This window comes from Lepisma saccharinum, chromosome 27 (assembly GCF_977018435.1).
Source record: "Lepisma saccharinum chromosome 27, izLepSacc3.1, whole genome shotgun sequence".
NCBI classification, from domain to species: Eukaryota; Metazoa; Arthropoda; class Insecta; order Zygentoma; family Lepismatidae; genus Lepisma; species Lepisma saccharinum.
Window position 1 is genome coordinate 29,659,070 of NC_139255.1, and position 11,263 is coordinate 29,670,332.

Below are 11,263 nucleotides of genomic sequence, written 5' to 3' on the forward strand. Positions count from 1 at the left end.
CTGATCTAATCTTGATAATACCCTGCATAATTTTGAGCCTCCTAAGCCTAGTAGCTGGTTTTAATCATAGAAGTATTGATTTTATCACATTTGTTTGTTTCAATAGCTCTAGTAATTACGTACTTTCACTTTCTAATGACAAAATTGGCCTTATAATGGGTTGATAATATGTGAACATTTCTAGCATAGATAATATTCACAAGTTAAATATACATGTTATGATTTGGATTGGATTGGTTTGATGTTTTAAGTCCACTTTATGCACAGAATGGCTAATCGGGGCTGGACCTACAGTTTAAAGGGGATCCGAACCACTATGTGCCTCCACCGGGTATCGAACCCGGGACCCCTTGATTACAAGGCAACGATGCTAGCACTGCGCCATCTGGGAGGCCCATACATGTTATGAACCCCAGATTACACTTATTTATTGTCATTCACATTTCCCCAAGTATATGTACTTATTCAATTTCATTGGGTGGGCAGTCGGGTGGGCACAAAAATTTTGGGTGGGCGCTTGCCCACCCGTGCCCACCCCTGTCGCCGTCTGACACCATACAGTCACTTTGTTGCTGTGTAACGGCACTTCTTTCAGTACACGCGGGTTTTCATGGGCCCCAATATCGGAAATTTTGCCAATTGACGAAGCCATTGGGATGAAAATGGGCCTCGTCTGAAATCCACAAACAATCAATTGCATCATTAAAACAGTTGTTTTGCAAAACTATAGATAGCGTCGTAATCCCTTCAGATACGTGAAATTACCTTGAGCTGTTCTTAAACAGGTTTGTGTAGATACTCAAAATGAGAAGCACGAAAAAAGTTAATTCAAACTAATATTTTTACAATATTCCAAGAAACATATGCCTAAAATATGACCCGAAACTATTAATCATTAATAGCTCAAAGATATGTATTTACTAAGTTTTATAAATTCCAGAGGTATTAAGCATTTTAAATAAATTAACGCACTGCCAGCTAGCGTAAAAATTGAATTAATGTTGTACAGTTACGGGCACTTCTGGGTTGTAATGATCCCATTTGCTTTCAATGGAATCGTTACAACCCAGAAATGTCCGTGACTGTACAATAGCCGTAACCGAAAGAAAATTTCACCCACAGTATGCAAACAGAGTACCTATGTAACAGGGTGGATCCCTATGCTCCACCCCTGACCCATTTCTAAGAATAATTGTGCTAGAATTTTCACTTTGTGCAGTATTAATGACTGATAATTTTGCAGTGTGCATGTAAAATTACATGTCTGTATATGTTTGCGTTTCTTCACTGTAGGCGTTTAAAACACATGCCTATATTTTATTTAAATTTTATTTAAAACGCATTTACTCGTATAAATGAATAATATATGGATGAAACACATTAATGTCAATCTTGCTGCATTTACAATAAAATGTGATATTTCTGATAACAGAGGAGCTACCTAGTGGATAGAGTGAAATCTGGCAACCGTGGATTAGTTGAACCTTCTCGAACAGCCTATGCTGTTGTCATGTATACATACATGATATATAAGAGAACGTAAATAGGAAGTTAGTCAAATATTTACTTTATAGCTAACTAAAACACAGTCCTTCCTTCGATGACTATTGCTCTCTCCACGAAAACAGTCCAGTCAAGGTTGGAGTTTCCCCTTGCCTCCTCCACACCCCTGGCGCTCCAGGGTTGCCACACTTCTTCTAAGCTGTTCAGTCGACAATTCGCACGTTGTACGTATGCGGTTGATACCTTCGGTTGAAATTATTGCTCATTGGCAACACTGTTGGTGGGCGGTGTGACCTTGACTGAACTATTTTCATGACTTGAGCTTTAACAGATTCCTTGTCACCATTGTTCTTAGAACATAAGTCTTCTTGGCATTAAGTTTTAATATTTTTGTTGAGAACATGATTTTGTTCTTGATTTGAACACAGTTTAAGAAATTTCAGAGATGTTTAAAACAGAGAAAAACGTTTTATTTGTTTCTTTTTTAAAAAATACGAATCTTGATGTAAACCACTCCGCCGCAGAGTTCAGCTGAACGATATATATATATATATATATATATATATATATATATATATATATATATATATATATATATATATATATATATATATATAAATGGATGTATGTGTGTGTGTGGATGTGGATGTTTGTTTGTTCCGGCATAACTCTCGAACGCCTGGAGCAATTTCAACCAAACTTGGTACACGTATCACTTGCAATCTGGAAATAATATTTTGGTGTAAGACACTCCTGGCACCCCTGGGTGGTGTGGCAAGGGGTGACATGTAAGAATAATCGAGAACCACCAATATTATATTCCGCACTGACAGGTATCCGTGATTCTATGCAATCCGCACATTAATAGTGTTTCTCGGGTTGTCTAACATTCAGGCTGTGTTCCGAATGGAATCCATAGTTTTCGTGACACTCCCAATGCGGTTCAACTCCAACTTCATCACCTATCGGCATGGGGGATGAGAGGGGGTGAAAAATAAAATGCCACAAATGACCTAGCTTAGTGTCGAATCCATAGTTTTCGGAGTCGCTAAGCTAATTGGTGACATTCACGATCACATTTAAAATTAGTTACATTTTACACTATAGTTAGAATTCATTATTTTTCCTGTTTAATACAAGATTGGGATAAATAAATACCTGGGCAACGCCGGGTAATCAGCTATAGCAGATAAAAGTACCTTTAATGCATTTCTGGTTGTATTTTGGTGAACCAAAAATGCATTATTATCAGTTATGCACTTTAATGTTTTACTTGAGTGAACTTATTTGTGTCAACTGACACATCTTGGATTCTATGGATGATTTAGACGTCCAAAATAAACGGAAATGAAACCACAGTATTATTATAATTTATATTTTATTGCTGTGCATTTTTAACTACTTTTTGCATTATTATCAAATGAATATGCAAAATATAATTTTCTAGTATCAGACTACATGATTATCACTTGCCCTAAGATGGCGTTGTAACGATTTGGTGCATATCTGTGGATAAAGAAAAGAAAATGCATTAGTTTAAGGCTGTTGCAATCTTATTAAATAAAAATGACTATTATAAACACTTGTTGTTTTCTGGCTGTTGCAATGTTATTAATTAAAAGTGACAATTATAAACACTTTTTGTTTTCTTACAATTCAATTAGTATGTAATTTTCTTAGATTTATGGCATGTTTCATAGTTATAATCATCGTTCCAGGAACGTGGACGTACATTCTAGCACCATAATTTTGGCGAGGGGGTACAGTGCGCTCGAAATCCTTCAATTAGATTCCTTGTACCTCCTCAAATCATTTGACAGACACAAGATTCTTCCGTTCAAAGAATCTTATTTTCAGTCACAAAGCAGAAAAAAGTATTTTGTCTACATTACCTACCTCTCTATCCAAAATAACCAAAACCACCAGTGAACCTAAACCTACAACAAATTACGTCACTTGATCTGTGCCCTTGCAATAAATTAAAGGGAAATAAAACCTATAATGATGTCTACAGGTTATCTGTTACCTAATTGTACACGATTTAAAACCTTTTAAAATCAGCTTCTACAAACCCATAAAATGTATGAAAAAGTATTACCGTTTTATTAATAGTTCAAGGCTATGGGGGCTAAGGGTCCTCTTCTAAAATAGGATTACTCATGTTTGTGTGTGAGCGTGTGTATAAGGTACCCTACTAAATCAAAAAACGTTCGTGCGTCACTGGTTAATACTTAAAGTTATATTTTTACATAAAGAAAGTTTAACTTTAAGTCCACTTTATGAATATTTAAGCTAATCGGGGTTGTTTGCAGATTAATACATGCTGAATTACTGAAATTTTAACTTATGTAGCATATATACTTCGTGTGATGGTTTTCGGTGTAATATAGAAAATATGGAGGAGGTATTTGGAGCTGCGTATTTCACACATTCAAAATTTTTATCTAATATGTAACTTTCGCTGTTTGTTTACATACACCATGTCCTTCAGTAAACCCAGCATACATTACAAGCTTTAAAGGACAACATTTCGAATGAAATCAGGAACATCACTGGAGAAACACTGCGGCGAGTCATGAGAATATGCAAATGCAAATGGAGGCGTGCCTTCTTGAAAATGACGGACACTTTCAACACATGCTCTGATCACAATCAACGGCATACTATCCAAGCTATGTCATGTATGAATTACGTTAATATCTACATGGTATATTTCATATTATCAGCTCATTTTGCCGGGCCAGTTCTATAACATTCACCCTCTATTACTTTCATTTTCTGTTTGACACACCAATCATAGGCGCATTACTTATCTTCAAAACTTAATAAATGTCCGTAATGCTAATGTGTGTGTGTGTGTGTGAATGGGTGTTTTAAGTCCACTTTATGCACAGTAAGGACAATCGGAACTTGACACAGTTTAAAGTGGGATCCACACTATTGTGTGTCTCCGCCGGGTATCGAACACGGGACTCCTTGATTACAAGGCCACAATGTTAATAATACGCCATCGGGGGTGAAAGTGTGAAATTTCGCACGGAAGTGACACATGGGATCTGAGTGGAATGTCATTTCAAAACAAACTCTAAGAAACATATGTAACTCTACACACTCGGGTGGAGCCACATGCTGCAAATGTCGCTTGGGTGTCACTCGGAACGACTCAATTCTTTTGTAGCGTGCCTTGTGTTGACGCAGTGTGAAATAAACAGTATAGAATTCTTAATGTACAAAATAAGCGACCGGAACTTGATGCTCATCACATAATCTCCATTACGGCCGAGATCGAAAATGTGTGGAGCCCTACCTCTATATGCCTTATAACTGTATAAACTATATACATTTTTATTATAAGATAAAGCACTTGTTACTTACTAATAGGGATATCCTCATCGAATGTTCTACATTCAGCCTACAGATCAAAAAAATAAACAATTGAATACATTTGAAAATCTAAAAGAAAATCATAATTAAAATGACAAAATTTAGCAACGTTTTAGTCTGGATTTATTAAGACTAATGTTATGCTCATTTTATATTCTTTGTTTCGTAGGATAATGAATAATTTAAAGCCGAAAATTTTACAAGCAGAACAATAAGAAAATTAGTTTTCGACGATTTGATCGAAATTGAGAACTCAAACTAGCACATGGTTCTGCATAAAAACATTAGTAAAACACGCTGCTTGTTTTTATATCGTCAGTTGCAGTATGGTATGACCATTTTTATTTAAACTTTTCAACACAATAGCAAATATGTTTATGCATATTACAATCTAATTTTATTTCAAAAAATTAATATGAGGAATTACAGTATTATTTTCGTTCATATTTCTAAAGTTTTATAAAATTGAGCCCTAGAGTCAAAATACGTTATTTTTCTTTAAATGAGATGTTCCCACGATTCTATTTTAGAGGTTTCAACAAAATTATATTTTTATGTGGCCATTTTTGGTTAATCGCGACGATGAGGATGAATGCTGGTGTGATGAAATTGATGAAGAGACACTAACAAAGAACACTTAAACTAATGCCGGAATTCGAACCAGTACCCGTGGCGTCGTAACGGGCTGTGCTAACCACTCCGCCACGGTGTCCGTCCTAGTTGCGAACAGTCCTAGTTGAGAACACTTGCTGCCTGAAATGGAATATACTTGAAGGACCATGTCCTAATCGCGCCTTGGGACCTATAACTTTCTCTCACACTTCCCGAGTCTATTTAACGATTATTTTTTAAAAGGGACTCAGTTCCAGACTTCAGACTGGTCAGTGTTTTGTTGGATTATAGAAAATTCGACATGATTAAAGTAGTCGTCAAAGTATATATAATCTAATAATAAAAGTGTGGCCTATTTTTTATAGGAATACGTACTGCACATTTCATAACTGAAAAGAGCTTCTCATTTAATAATACAATTAATAACTTTATCTAAATTTCAAATTCAAATTTCAAAACTTAAGACACAGTTCTTAAAAATTTTGGAACATCCCCAAGCTCCTTATACTTGTTAGTACTCCTCGCCAAGAAACAAAAACACATTTTTCTTCCGTTTTACATCTTCAAGGCTCATTTCCATCCAAAGAATCATGCCATTAGACTTTTCTGCCTATATAAGGGCTTCTACTCTTGGATGTGGACTATCTATCTCACGGTTGTTGTGCGGTTCCTTCCCTCCACTACATTATTTGTCCGGTGCTTCCTGTTGAAGCAGTTCCACATCACTTAATGCGCCAAAAGGGTTTTCGAGTCGTTAACACACGAATGAAAGACAGATTACGTCAACAGACTGAAAGGGTGAAATGACCTTTGAGGGATTTACAAAGCAGGTTGGCTATTGTTGTTAGTCAACGTCACTACCTTATCTGGTTTTTAAAACGTGTTTTTCTGTTTCATGTGTTCGCAGTTAGGACATTAAATTATTTCTCACTTTTGTGTGTTCGCAATTAGGACGATTAAGGCGTTGTTCGCAATTAGGACTGTTCACAATTAGGACACAACCCTCCGCCACAGAAGTCGGCGATCCTTAAAATTATGCAATAACTTACCAGCATTATAAAAGCAGAGAAAATTATTGCCACTGCTGCTCTTGCAAAGAACATTATTTCCCCGTGGATCTCAAAGGTGAACAAATTTAGAGAAGTTTGTGAAAGTTCGATCAAGTGTCAATGGAGGACGAGTATGGCACCGATAACAAACGTGCGGCATTTATATCTGAAGCAGTTCCTCGTAAATCTATTTAATACTTATTTTATAGTTTCCTTAATCAGCCTCTCGCCTATTCACTGTACTGTCATTTTGATTTATGGGGAAAAAGCAACGAATAAAATTAGAAGTTGATTTGCAGCCACGGAATCTCTGATCAGCGGTTCGGAACCCACTTAAAACTGTATAGGTATAGTCCTGATGAGTTTATCTGTGTGTAAAGTGCACTCAAAAGCAAAAATTGAAAACTAAAAGTTGTTAATGGAGTGGGAGTAATATTTCGCAGACAATATGACGATAATTTTACGTTGCTTTCTACGAGTAACAGTTCTCAGAATTTTTGAGTCGCGAAAAACTTTTTAAGACACATTCGTCACATAACACAATTGTTGGCTGTATGTAAAAGGCCCATGTGTTCATTTTTTTTGACTGGTTTTACCTAACTGCATATTTGAGTTATTAGTTGAAAGAAAAGGTACGATATCAAATTTGAGAATTTATAATATATTAAATTTGATCTAAACTTTCATAATTTTTCTTTGAAAGTAAGTAACAATTTGAGTTTCAAGTTCAATTCTCTTAAACCTTGAACATTGCATCAGACGTATCGTTGACATATCAGTGGTAGACACCTTCGGCATGACGCAAGTCATTCGTAAACCCATTAGAATCAAAGGAACCTCTAAAACAGTAGTGGATCATCATTGTAGATGATCCATCCGTTGTGCACTCCGCTGACGCAACGGTGCCGATCAGTAATTCAGACCATTGTTTGACTTACATTGCGTTGCTTCTTGAGAAAACAGTCAAAATAACTTCGTACAGAGACTACTCATCGTTCGATATGGAGAGTTTTGAAACGGACGCTAAACATTTCCACTGGGACAATATTAAGTTATTAGAGAGTATTGACGAAAAAGTAAACTTTATTAATAATGGTATTATGCCCCTACACGTACTGCACGAATAAACAAAGAAAAGGTACCGTGGATAACCGACAACACCAAACTAGTAATGAAACTTAGAGACAATGTTCTCAGAATATATAAACTGACCAACAATCCGTCACATTGGGATTATTATAAAGAACTGCGAAATTTCACCACGTCGGTTATAAGGCAGGAGAACAAGGCTTACCTCATTCCACATCAACAGAAACCTCCATGATTCGAAATTAATGTGGAAAGAGATAAAGAAATGTGGTATTTACGGAACGGTGGAGCCGAGTGTCCTACACTTTTTAAACGATAGCTCCTGTCCCTCTAACCAAGAAACCGATCTCATCCTCGAAGAGTGCGAACGTTTCCTGCCAACTACGTTTACTGAAAACGGCGACACCTTCTTCTTTCGGCCCGTCAAAGAAGCAGAAATTGCACAACTCGTGTCCAAAATCCGTTCCAATTCTTGTGGCACAGACGACATAAACCTAAAAATGATAAAGCTAATTCTTCCACACATTCTTTCACCTCTGACTCACTTGATAAAATTTCTCGTTACATAAGAACACCTTTCCTGTTCCATTACATAAAGAAAATCGATTCTCTACTATTTTATCGTTGATGAGTCTTCACATAAGAAAATAAGAAAAGAGAGGAAAGGAGAAAAGAGGAGAGAGGGCGAAAGGAGAAGATAAAGCAGCGGTGGGAAGGAAAGAGACAATAGAAATGGACAGAAGAGGAAATGAGAGGAAAGGAAAGAAGAATAAAGAGAGGGGGAGATAATGAAGAAAGGAGAAAAGAGGGGAAGAAAGGGGGAAACGAGATGAGATGAGAGGAGAGAAGCGGAGAGGAGACGATAAGAGAGGAGTGGATAATAGGGTAAAAGATAGGAACGGGAAATTGTGCATTGGGAGTCTGGAATCGAGGACAGGAGAGGAGATTAGAGGAGTGAAGAATAAACGAGAATAGGAACTAACATGAGATAGGAGCAGAGAAGAGAGAGGGAAGAGGAGAGAGAGAGAGTAGGAAAGAAGAAAGGAGAGGAGAGGGAAGTAGTTGCAGGAAATAACGTCTGAGCTTCAAGAATTGATGCATTAATCAAATTATCAACATAATACATTCAAAAAACATTCTATAATTGCGATATAATAAATACGAGTACAATCAAAATGTCTTTCGGCTGAGTTCAGAGCAAGATAAGATCTTCTGCGTAAGATATTCGATTTTACCTGGATGACACAACTAAAGACACGAATTTAATTTTCATATATTTATTTCCAAATTTGTTCCTCTTGTCAATTCGTTGAAATGGAGATTTTATTATTTAATATTTTAATAGTTAATACCAAACGGAACCATCCTGTTTCACACGGCGTGGACATTGAACACAATGGGATATGTCTAAAACTTACGAAAAGATTCTGCCATCGGAGGGGTTTAAACCTACGATCATTAGGTTGACAATTCTGAAAAATAACCACTACCCTACAAACTTTCGCTTCTTTTATTTGTATTTTAAAGAGTTAGATAGAGCTGGCTAATGTGAAATGTATATGCAACTCACCTCCTACATGTATTGTGTATATAAAACTTGATTGTAACATATGTAATGAATCGACGGAAACATTGCATTAATAGTTGCACATGGTGAAAAGTATTCATTTGTTACTTGCTCAGGTAGCCTGCGTAACTCTGAATTTGACACATGGCCATCAACGAAATGACTTTTCGTAAAACCTAAAACATATTGAAATTATAATTTAAAGCAGTATTTACTTGCTAGTACCTAATTATATAATAGTTATTATTTTCGTCTACCAAAAATATGTATTTCCTTTAATATTTACCTTACAAAGCAAACTTAATACAACTGATTAAGAGTGATGATCGCTCAGACAATCTCACCAGGCTTCATCTTTGAGCAATCATACTCAACCAATAGCATCTCATGCCATTTTCTTTTGACATGAGTACGATGCCATATCAGTCGTACCCTGTACAAATTGATAATGCCAATGGAAAAGAGAGCCATAAAGTTACCTCCCAGATTCTTGTACCAGCCACACTGGTATATTTCTGAGGATCCTTCTTTGATATTCTCTTCCTAACATGGCTCGGATGGATCAACACTCTTCCTCCAGCAACTGTTCAACCGATTACAGAACTATGCTTCGCTTGTGACCCCCAAGATGATTTCATCTTAACTCGGATGCACTTCCTGAACCCAACTGAATAACTAGTGCCTAACTTGTTTGAAGAACGAACTAGCTTCAACCTAGTCTTTCTTTTGCATTGGGCCACACCAAATGCAACTGTTTGCTTGCACTGCAGAATTCAGTACCACAGCCCGCGACGGATAATCAAGAACTGATTTGCCTACGCTAAACACCGAATGGTTTTGAGCCACAGACACTGCAGGTAAGTCTTTACTAGCCACGGACGTTAACAGGACAGATTTATTCTGAGTTGATACTTCATCTGTGCTTCGGTTATGAGAATTCACCTTACTTTCCTGACACCCTGAGACAATCTGTTCAAAGCGGATAGGTTTACTCAACGGAAACGAAAAACAATCCTTAGAACGAACACCTGATAGACGAACTTAGCTTGGTTTTAGGATCGAACCAACACTCGCACAAAAGCCGACAAACAAATGCTCATCCCCATCTCTTGACCTTTCAAGATACAACCCCTCGCCTATCAAAAGTTTCCCTCCATTACCCTGGTGATACTTTTGTCCTACTATTACTGTTTCATCAAGTCCACTGACTTTGCTGTTACCCTGTGATTCGCTCAATGACCCATGAGTCAAAGTGTCAGTGTAGCAGTCATGTTCGACCAAAGGTGAATCACAAAAGCAATCAGTGTCCTCTGGAGATGTAACAACTACTGACAACTGTGGCAGTGTTTTATGTACACCCTGCACTTCTGAATCAGACTTATTTGCCAAAGATTCATGCTTGTTCTTGAACAACTCTGCCCTACTCATACACTCAATTCTATACTGTGATACTGACAACGTGAGGTCATGAAGACCCTCACTTGTCTTCGTGGTGTCCTGTTTTAACTCCAACATGGATTTATTGGTTAGAGATAAATCCATTTAAAGTTTATTAACCAATTCACTGGTATGAGACAAGAACTCAGATTTCATTAACTCTGTGTTTTCTTTGGACGCCTGACTACTTTCCTTAATGAAAGAAAGCAAGGTGTCCAGAGTCAGAGGCTTATGTTCTGTTCCCATTTTTGTTGCCTATAATTAATCTTTACTAATTTAAATTATCCCTCCCAAACAATCTTAATAAGACCAGTATAAGCGAACAACAAAAGGAATATTAATTCAAACTTTTTTATTTTTGAACTTATCTATTCAAACTTATTTATTCAAACTTATTTGTTTGAACTTATTTATAAAACTTATTTATTTTTGACCTTTCCCTAGCAGCAACCACTCGACCACTGAGTCTACAAAATCTAAATATGACGATACGTCAGAGTGAGGAAGACCCATGCACAATCACGCCACGAAAGTCCCAGCTCCAGCTTCGCATAAACTCTAAATGACAACTACATCAAACCTTTATTTGCAGAAAGACTTTCGTTTGTCCTGCCTATAACGC

The 11,263-nt window shown here is 36.8% G+C and overlaps 1 long non-coding RNA gene across 1 annotated transcript; it reads right to left on the reverse strand.

The window, feature by feature from the left end:
- Positions 1-2,885: 2,885 nt before the first annotated feature.
- Positions 2,886-6,666, reverse strand: LOC145980348 (uncharacterized). The gene is made up of 3 exons (XR_014440846.1): positions 6,549-6,666; positions 4,879-4,915; positions 2,886-3,009 (listed from the first exon to the last, which is right to left on the reverse strand). It is a non-coding gene; the product is annotated as an uncharacterized LOC145980348 (long non-coding RNA).
- Positions 6,667-11,263: the final 4,597 nt, after the last annotated feature.